Here is an 8,770-nt window from a genome sequence, read left to right as displayed (position 1 = left end):
AACCGCTCTGTGCTAAGTGCCGCAGTGAGAGTCGTGCCTCCTGACCCCGTGGGCTTTGCGGTCCAGCTGGGGAGACGGAGACTCAGAAAAGGTGTGCTGACACCGTGGGTGCAGCTGATGCCCACTCACAGTAAGGGGTCAGTGCCATGCACTGGGCGAAGGAGGATGTGGGTCCTTGGAGAGGTCTCCCCGAACCATGGCATGCCAGTTGGGTTTGGAGAGATTAAAAAGAAGGCACTGAGGAAAGGAGAGCCTGGAGGCAGGATTCAAACGGCCCATCCCACCAGAGCAGGGAGGGACAGAAGGTCATGCGGTGGGAGTTCCGTTTAGAGGGGCCCTCGGGAGCTAAGCACCTTGAATGAGGATGGAGAGGTTGGGAGCTCCCAGCTACACCTCTCCCCCTGGGCTGAGGCAGGAGCGAGGGGCACAAGGATGAGCCAGGAGGACAATGCAGCTCACAGGTGCCTCACCAGGGATGCTAGGTCCACTCCGATAGCCCCTGCCGCTGCCCCCACAGCCCTGGTCCCCAGGGTCAGGCTATTATAGGGCAAGATTTATCACAGGCAGGTGTGCTCCAAGACGGTATATTATCCAGGATTATGAACTGTAACAGGATAATCTCTCTAATGTAATTCAAGCTCTCGACATGGCTTATGGCTCCTTAATGTACCTCAGACTGAAGAATTACAAGAACATTCTCCCCCCACTCCCGTGTCCCCTCCCTCCATTCCCTGTCAACCCCTAAATGATTTAGGCAATTGCCTGAAGCCAGATCTTGGCATTTAGTCATAATTCAGTGCAGTTCAGTAAACATGATGGGCAAGGAGCTTTCTCTGCCTGCTCCTCTCCCACGAAGGTTCCTCTTCACCCTCCACCCTCAGCCAGCCCCCACGGACAGGCCGTACGCAGGACAGCCTGTGTTCTTCAGTATGCTGGGACTCACCCCAAGACACTCTCTGGGCACCAAGTCTTGGGCTGCCAGGTTTGGCCTTGGGGTCGCCAACCATTCTGTGTGATAATCCCGTGGACTTCATCAGCAGGGAGCTCTGTGGATGAAGAGAACACCAGGACTAGAACATAACCGTAAAGGGACCAGCAGTTGGCGTAATGGCTATGTCACTGGGCTCCCATGTAGTCGACCATGGTTCGAGTCCCAGCCCCAGTGGCTTAAACTCATGCCAGGCACATGTGTGTGCATGCCCAAGATCCCGAGAGGAGAAGGGAGGAGAAGGGATTGCAGCGTGGCCATCCCCCTGGGGGGTGATTTCTCGCTTTCTGTCTCTCTCTGTCTGTCTGGCGAGTGCATGGCTCTATAGGAAAACCCTCTCAAAAAAAAAAAAAAGAAGAAGAAAAAAGAAAAGAAAAAGAAAAAGAAAGCAACCGTAGAAACACAGCATTATGTCAGAGCCAGAGGGCTCTTAGGACCCTAGGACGCTCTAGTCCTGGGAATTGGGGAATAGACCTTGTAAACTTACATCCCTTAGGGGAAATATTCAAAACTTCTGCAGTGTTTTAACATTCCGCACCACAGACTCTGAGCAAGTTTGACTTTGTGTAGTTCCATCCTCCTCAGACCATGTAACAAACCAGACCTTCCCCAGGGAGCTGTGCCCCCAAGCTGAAAGCTGCTCATCTGAACTTGCAACCCATACAGCAGGTCTTTTTATTTTATAATGGTATTTATTTATTTATAGATTTTTGCTACGTGGTCCATATGCTCACCAGAGAGAGAAAGAGAGAGGGAAAGTAAGAAATCACCCCCCAGGGGCCAAGTTGCAGTCCCTTCTCCTCCACTGTCCTCTCTGGATTGGGGGCAGGCATACACATGTGCCTGGCATGATTTTCAAGTTACCGTATCCAGGACTTGAACCATGGTTGGCCATGTGAGAGTCCAGGACTTCAACCACCACACCATCTGCTGGCCCCAGAAGGATCTTCCTAATAACAGATCATGTTTATTGAGCACCTTGTCTTTGCTGGGCGTTTTCCTAAGTGCTTTACATGATTCACTTTTTTAATCCTTCCAACCATCTTTGAGTAGAGACTATTAAACTCCATTTTACTGACAAGGAAACCAAGACTCAGAGAGCCGAAGTCAAGGTCTCAGATATCTAAGTGGGAAGGGTCACGCAGCACTTGGGAACAGAGAGTGCTCCACTCCCAGTCCCAGCCTTTCCGCCATCCCCAGAGCTCCCTGCTAACAGACACACACCAGGGTCTTGTCCTGGCTCCTAGGCAGCTTACAGTATTTTCCCAGTGGCCTTCAAGTACACCGGGGTGGCCAGAAATCCAGGCCCCTCCACCGGCCAGCGGGGAGGTTGTATGGAAGCCCCACAGCTCAGCTCAGGCAGCTCGCCCCTTCCCTGCACACACCCTCCTGGCTTCCGCTTCTGCTGTTGCACGCCTATGGCCCACGTCCCACTGCTCCCCTTGCCTGAGACAGAGAGGCAGAGAGCCCTTCAGACTCCAGGATCCAGGACAGGCAGGAGAAATCTGCCCCACGGTAGGAGGTGACCTCAGGTTAGGAATAGCTCCTCCTAAAGTCAGCTCAATAGGAAGCAGGCAGTGTCCTGGCAGGCAGCTCTCGACTGAGCGGCTTCTGTAGGCGTGGCATTGATCGGTCCCTGCTGTTCCTCCTGACTTTGGCCAAATCTCTTGGTCCTTTCATGATTCATTATTCTTATCTCCAGAATGGGCTAAGAATAGCAGTGGGGATTAAAATAGAAGATGCAAACTGGGACCAGTAGATGGCGTGGTGGTTAAGTGGACTCCCACATTGTTGACCTTGGTTCAAGTCCCAGACCTAGCAGCTTGCTTTCTTACTTTCCCTCTCTCCCTTTCTGCATCACTCCCTGAAGCACACATGCCCTATAGCAAATTTTAAAATAATAATAATAAAATAATATATTATTAATAAATAATTGAGCTGGTCATTTTTAATCTCTAAGTAGGACTGGATTTAACTGTGTCCCCATCCCCTGTACCAGTACCCTAATAAGAGAAGAAAGATCCAGGTGAGTTGTCTATCTCCGCTCTCTGGCTCAGAAATAGACTAGTTCTGAGGTTATACCAGCTACTCTGGGTGCATTTGGGAATCTTTGCCCTGGGAGAAATGCTGCAGCCCTCAGGGGGAGCCTGCCAGGTGCAGAGAAAATTTGTAACCACATTGGTGACTCACTGACTCGCATAAGCACATAAGGCCCCTGTGTTTGGGAATGAGCGGCAGCATGTCAGAGTGTGTAGGTAACCAAGTTACCGTCCTGCCTCTAACTTCCCTTTCCCTGAACCTCAGTTCCCTCATCTGTAAAAGGGGGTGGGGCGGAGCGGGGCCCCTTCCGGTCTAGCACTCTGTTTTCAGATTGACTTCCTTGGCAAGGTTTACCCAGTTCTTTCCCCAGTCTTCGGACTCTCCCTCCTCCAGCTTCTTCCTGCTCTTTGTGTGGTCAACACCAACAATCCCATCTTGCTCAGGCGCAGAGACCTGTTATTTCAGGGAGTGCCACGAGGGGGAGCCTTCCTTAGGTTGTCTGGGGTCAGGGAGGAAGCCAGCTCAAGTGTAACACTGGGGAATCAGCCCATCCCAGGGGACCCCACCAAGAGCCAAACACAACTAGAAGGTGGGGTGGGGAGGGAACTGTCAGATAAAAAGACCATACTCTAAACTGTAAGGACTGAGACCTTGCTTAGGTGTTAATTCCTGTCCCTCGAGTCACACGCTTGAAGTGGAATTGTCTCATGGGACGTCAGTCTAACTCACGTCCTGCAGGGTGGGGAGAATCACTGTCCCCTTCACAGGAGAGAGCATTTCACAGGTGAGATACTCAGTGAGGTCCAGGCTTGTCTATGGGCACACACAGCTGGAGCAGCGCTGTTGATGCCCTTGTCTTGCTCTGTAAGTTCCAGCCTCCCACAGGGCCATCCCCAGGTGGAACACCGGGGCCAGCCGGAGACGTTCAGGGACACTTCCTGGATGAAGGAAGGCATGGATGTGAATAAACGGGACCTCTGAACTCGGTGGCAACGTCCCTGAGGTACAGCTTCTCTGCCTCGTGCTGGTCCACACAGGCCCTGGTACCTTAGTCCCGCTCTCTAGCCTTCCCTCCCGCCTCCCTGAGTCACTATGGTCACCTCCTACCATGAGACGCTCAAAGCCGAGGGGGACTTTCATTGTGTCCAACTCACTAGTACAGGTGACAAAAGTAAGTAAGGCCCAGGAAGAGAAAGTGACCAACTCATTCTTAAGAGGGGAATGAGCTCATTCCTTCAACAAATATTTACTGAGTGCCTGTTTGTGCGAAGCCCTGTTCTAAGGGCTGAGGGCTTTTTTTTTTTCTTTTTTTTTTTTTTCAACCTCTGTCTGGGGCCAGCAGGCAGTGTGGTGGATGATGGCACTGGACTCCCACACGGTCAACCACAGTTCGAGTCTCGGACCTGGTGGTTTGCTTTCTTGCTTTCCCTCTCTCTCTCTCACTGTCTCTCAAATTAAACGTAATAATAATAATAATAACAATAATTATGGGGGCAGCAGGTGGCGTGGTGGTTAAGGGTGCTGGACTCCCACATGGCTGACTGCAGTTCAAGTCCTGGAACTGGCAGCCTGCTTTCTTGCCTTCTCTCTCTCTGATCAAATTAAAATACATAAAAACAGTTAAATAAAAATAATTTTTAAAATAATAATTAATAAAGTTAAATGAAAATAATTATTTAAAAATACATTAAAAAAACCTCTGTCTTCATAGCACTTGCACTCTAGGGGGAGGAGCTAGACAAATCAGATAAATATATAGCATTGTTGATAAATGCCGCTGAGAAAAGTGAAGGGGGGAAAGGGAAATGAGTCTGCTGTGCTGGGAAGGAACGTGCTAGCCACAGAAAGCTCCGGAAAGAAAGGACTGGGTGGGGACCATTCCAAGCAGAGGGAGCAGCAAGTGCTAAGGCCCTGAGGCAGGAGCACGCTGTTCTTCCTGGGGAGCAGTGTGCGTGAAGCAGGGCAGAGGGGTGGGAGAGGACAGGGAGGGGGTAGAGAGGCAGTCAGATCACTAGGGTCTCGATCACTAGGGTCTCGTAAAAAACTGCTTCTGAGTGAGATGTACAGCCACTGGGAGATTTTGAGCAGAAGAGGGACAAGACCTATTTTTTTAAATAATAATTTAATTTAGTTTATAACTATTATTATTATTATTTTGGAGAGGTTTTCACTATAGGGCATGTGAGTTCGACAGACAGACAGAGAGAGACAGAGAGACAGAAAGCGAGAAATCACCCCCGGGGGGGATGGCCACGCCACAATCCTTTCTCCTCCATTCTCCTCTCGGGATCTTGGGCACGCACGCACACGCGCCCGGCGTGAGTTTAAGCCACCGGGTCTGGGACGTGAACCGGGGTCGACTAAGTGGGAGTTCAGCGACATAGCCATTACGCTAACTGCTAAATTTACGCTAAATTTATTATTATTTTTTTTAATTTGCTATAGGGCACATGTGCTCACCAGAGAGAGAGAGGGAAAGTGAGAAACCAAGCCACCAGGTCTGGGACTCAAACCCTGTGGGAGTACAGTGCCTCAACTACTATGCCTCCTGACTTCGGTTTTATAAAGAATATCCTGGGGCAGCAGATGGCATAGTGATTTCGTGGCTGTACTCTCACATAGTCAGCTGGCTGGGGTCCCGCACCAGGTGACTTAAAGTCAGGCTGGGGGCTTGTGCTCCTGCCCAAGATCCCAGGAGGAGAATGGAGGAGAAGGGATTGCAGTGTGGCCATCTCCCCTCTGGGGACTGATTTCTCTTTCTCTCTCTCTCTCTCTCCCCCCCCCACCCCTGCACGTGCCCTAAGGCAAAAACCTCTTGAAAAAAGAAAAAGAATACCCTAGCTGCTCTGTTGGGAACAGACTAGGAGGAACAAGGGTCGCAGGGATGCAGAGGTGTTGCAATGGTCCATAGCAAGAGAAGACGGTGGCTTAAAGGAAGAGCTGAACAGGGGAAGGTAGCAGGTGATGGATTTTTCTTCCCTACATGTGACCCTGCCACAGATGGGGAGGGAAGGAGCAGGGTGGAGAGTGACAAAGCACCTCCCAGGGGGAAGGTGGCCAACCAAAATCTTCTCTTCATTCTCCTCTCCACAATTTGGGCATGCACACAGGCGCCCTGCGTGTTTTCCAAGCCTCGCTTTCAGAACGCAAACCCCCGCAGTCAGCCATGGAGGATCCAGCCGCCTTAACCTCCACGCCATCTGCTAGCCCGGGGACACAATCTGAAGGCAAAATAAACCAGATCTGTGAAGGCATTGGGGTGAATGATGACAGAGCAAGAAAGATGAGCATAATGCCAAGATTTTCTTCCCCAGCCACCGGGAAGATGAAGTTGCCCTTTTCTGAGATGGAGAAAACTGACAGGTGCAGGTCTGGAGGGAAAGATGGGAATTTGGAAAGTGAAGAAGTTGAGTTAGAGGTGTCTACTCCATGTTCGGGTGGAAATAGGAAGCGAGATTTATGCATCTGCAGGTCAGGGGAGACTAATGGCAGAGGAAGAGAACCAAAGCACAGTCTCGTGTCACCCGACGCCCTGTAGAGCTCTTTGCACAGTATGGACGGTACTTTCCCGTGGATTAGATAAACTAAATACTGCGCTCAAAACCTAGGGCGCGTAAAAAGGAAATACGGTAACCCTGTGCGAACACCCCCCACGCCTGGCTCTCCCAGCGCGAGAGTGTGGAACCGCCAGGCCACCTAGGGGAACTTTGGGCGAGGCCCGAGGGGCCCAGGGCTGCGCACGCCCCATGGGGCGGGGAGGGGGCTGCTGGAGTTTAGGGGCGGGTCTCCGCAGAGGTCTGGGTTTCTTCTCTCACAACGGTTTTGACTCGTTTCCTTGAGCCACCGTCAGATATTTATTTAACCTCGCAGTTCAGCCTCCTGGGGCCGGCCCGGAGGGATGGAGGCAGGGCGAAGAAGGCCAGCTAAAACCGAGAGCGAAAACGGAATTTTCCTCCGCAAGCCCAGGCCGCAGCTGCCTTCGCTCACGGGTGAAGACCTAGCCGGAGCCCCCAGACTCTCGGGGGCCAGCCCCTTGGATTGCAAGCGCCAGCGTTGGGAATTCAACAGCCCGGGTAGTCTACCTTGCTGGGTTTTTGATCGAGGAAACTGGCCCAGCGTGGAAGTGCGCACCGGCAGATGCCGTCCCTCTGCAGGCCGAGGCCAGCAGAAGCCCCGGTTCCATTCTGGCCCACCTTGAACGCCTGGCACGGTGGCGCTTCGCGGGTAGTCCCAGCTGGGAGGCTGAGCGGGAGAATCGCGACATAGCCAGATCTTGTCTTAAAGCACTCGCGAACACACACACACACACACACACACACACACACACACACACACACACAAACCCGTGGGAGGGGTATGCTGCCCGAAGTCCTACAGTGAATGGGGGGGGGTCGTCGGACTCGAATGAGCGCCACAGACCTGCTGGTGTGAGGGGAATCAGGGGGCCTGAGTTCTGCGCGCAGCCACGTTTACCAACCAGCCTTGTGACTGGGCTAGACACTGCCTCAGTTTCCTTGTCTGTAAAAAGGGCACCATTACTCTTGGGCTGCCTTCCTCGTGTCGCTATTGGACAAAACAATAATTAAACAAAACAAAAAAAACACTGCCAACTGCTGAGCTCCAGTGACAGCCCCACCTCTCCACCCCCAGGAAGGCTGGCACTGTGCTGGGCGCCCCGGGCGCGGCCTCGCGCTCACCCAGCCAGGGGCCGTGGTTAGGGGCGGAGCGGCAAGGGGGCAGGCCAGAATGCGGCATCTCAGACCGGGAAGGCTCCCCCACCACAAAGCGGTGCCCAGCGAAGGGCCCAGGGGTCAGGGCGGGGAGGAGGGGGAAGCGGGGGAAGCAGGGAGGGCAAAAGTCCCTGCTCGGAGGCCTCACTTCCCCCCGCCCCCCTCGGCGGGCCCCTGGGCAGGTGAAGAGGGGACCGGGCTCCGCTCCAGGTGGCGGGGCAGCGACGGGGGGGGGAAAGGCGGAGGAGGCCGGCGGGCTGCGGGGGAGAGGCTGGTCAGCGGCATCTGGCGACACACCTGCTCCTGCTTAACCCTGTGCGCGCTGGGGCGGGCGCGCGGCGGAGAGGGCTAGCAGACCGCGAAGGGAGAGACGGGGCCGACGGACGGCCAGCCTCCCGGCCTGGTGCCCGGCCTGGTGATCTCGGGACTCGTAGAGATAAGGATCTCTGATCGGACAGTGTTTCTCATACCCTTGGCTGTGCCTCTCGACCCGCGCTGGCCCCTCGGGACGCGGCGCTCGGCTCCCGGGTCTGGCCCCCGGGTGTGCCACCATTGCGCTAGCGTGGGCTCGGGCACTAAGAGGAAGGCAGGGGGTGGCTCCCGAGCCTCGGCGCGGACTCCCCGCCGCCCTCGGGAGCAGCCGCCCGCCGGGGGGCGGCGGGGGGGCCACGGCCATGCCAAGGGCGCGGGGCGCGGGCCAGGCCCAGCGGGCGGCCGCCAGGCGGGGGAGCTAGCACTGGGCGCGCCCTGGCGCTAAGCGCTTCCAGGCGCGGCGCTGCAGGTGAACCCGGGCGCCCAGCGCACCCACCCGGGGCCAGGCCTCGCCGAGGCTCTCTGCGGGTGGGTCGCCGGGGCGGATCCGCCCTCGCGCTGCACCTGCCCGCTCTGGGACCCTAACTTGCGGTTTCCCCCACCCCCACCCCAGGTCTGGCGCGCTCGCCCGCCGCACAATCGGAGCTTGTCTGTGGGCGGAGGAGTCGCGCCGGGTGCGGCGGGGCCGCGGCCGGCCCGC

At 54.9% G+C, this 8,770-nt stretch overlaps 1 long non-coding RNA gene across 1 annotated transcript in view; it reads right to left on the bottom strand.

Moving 5' to 3' along the window:
- Positions 1-8,770, bottom strand: part of LOC102469845 (uncharacterized) — a 27,700-nt gene that overhangs the window by 14,951 nt on the left and 3,979 nt on the right. Inside the window, exon 2 of the long non-coding RNA XR_334571.3 lies at positions 944-1,046. This is a non-coding gene — a long non-coding RNA (uncharacterized LOC102469845). The remainder of the gene's footprint in view (positions 1-943; positions 1,047-8,770) is intronic.

Source organism: Tupaia chinensis, unplaced genomic scaffold, assembly GCF_000334495.1.
Source record: "Tupaia chinensis unplaced genomic scaffold, TupChi_1.0 Scaffold000238_1, whole genome shotgun sequence".
Taxonomy (NCBI): domain Eukaryota; kingdom Metazoa; phylum Chordata; class Mammalia; order Scandentia; family Tupaiidae; genus Tupaia; species Tupaia belangeri.
The sequence above is the reverse complement of the archived record's forward strand: the minus strand, read 5'-3'. Positions and strand labels throughout refer to the sequence as shown.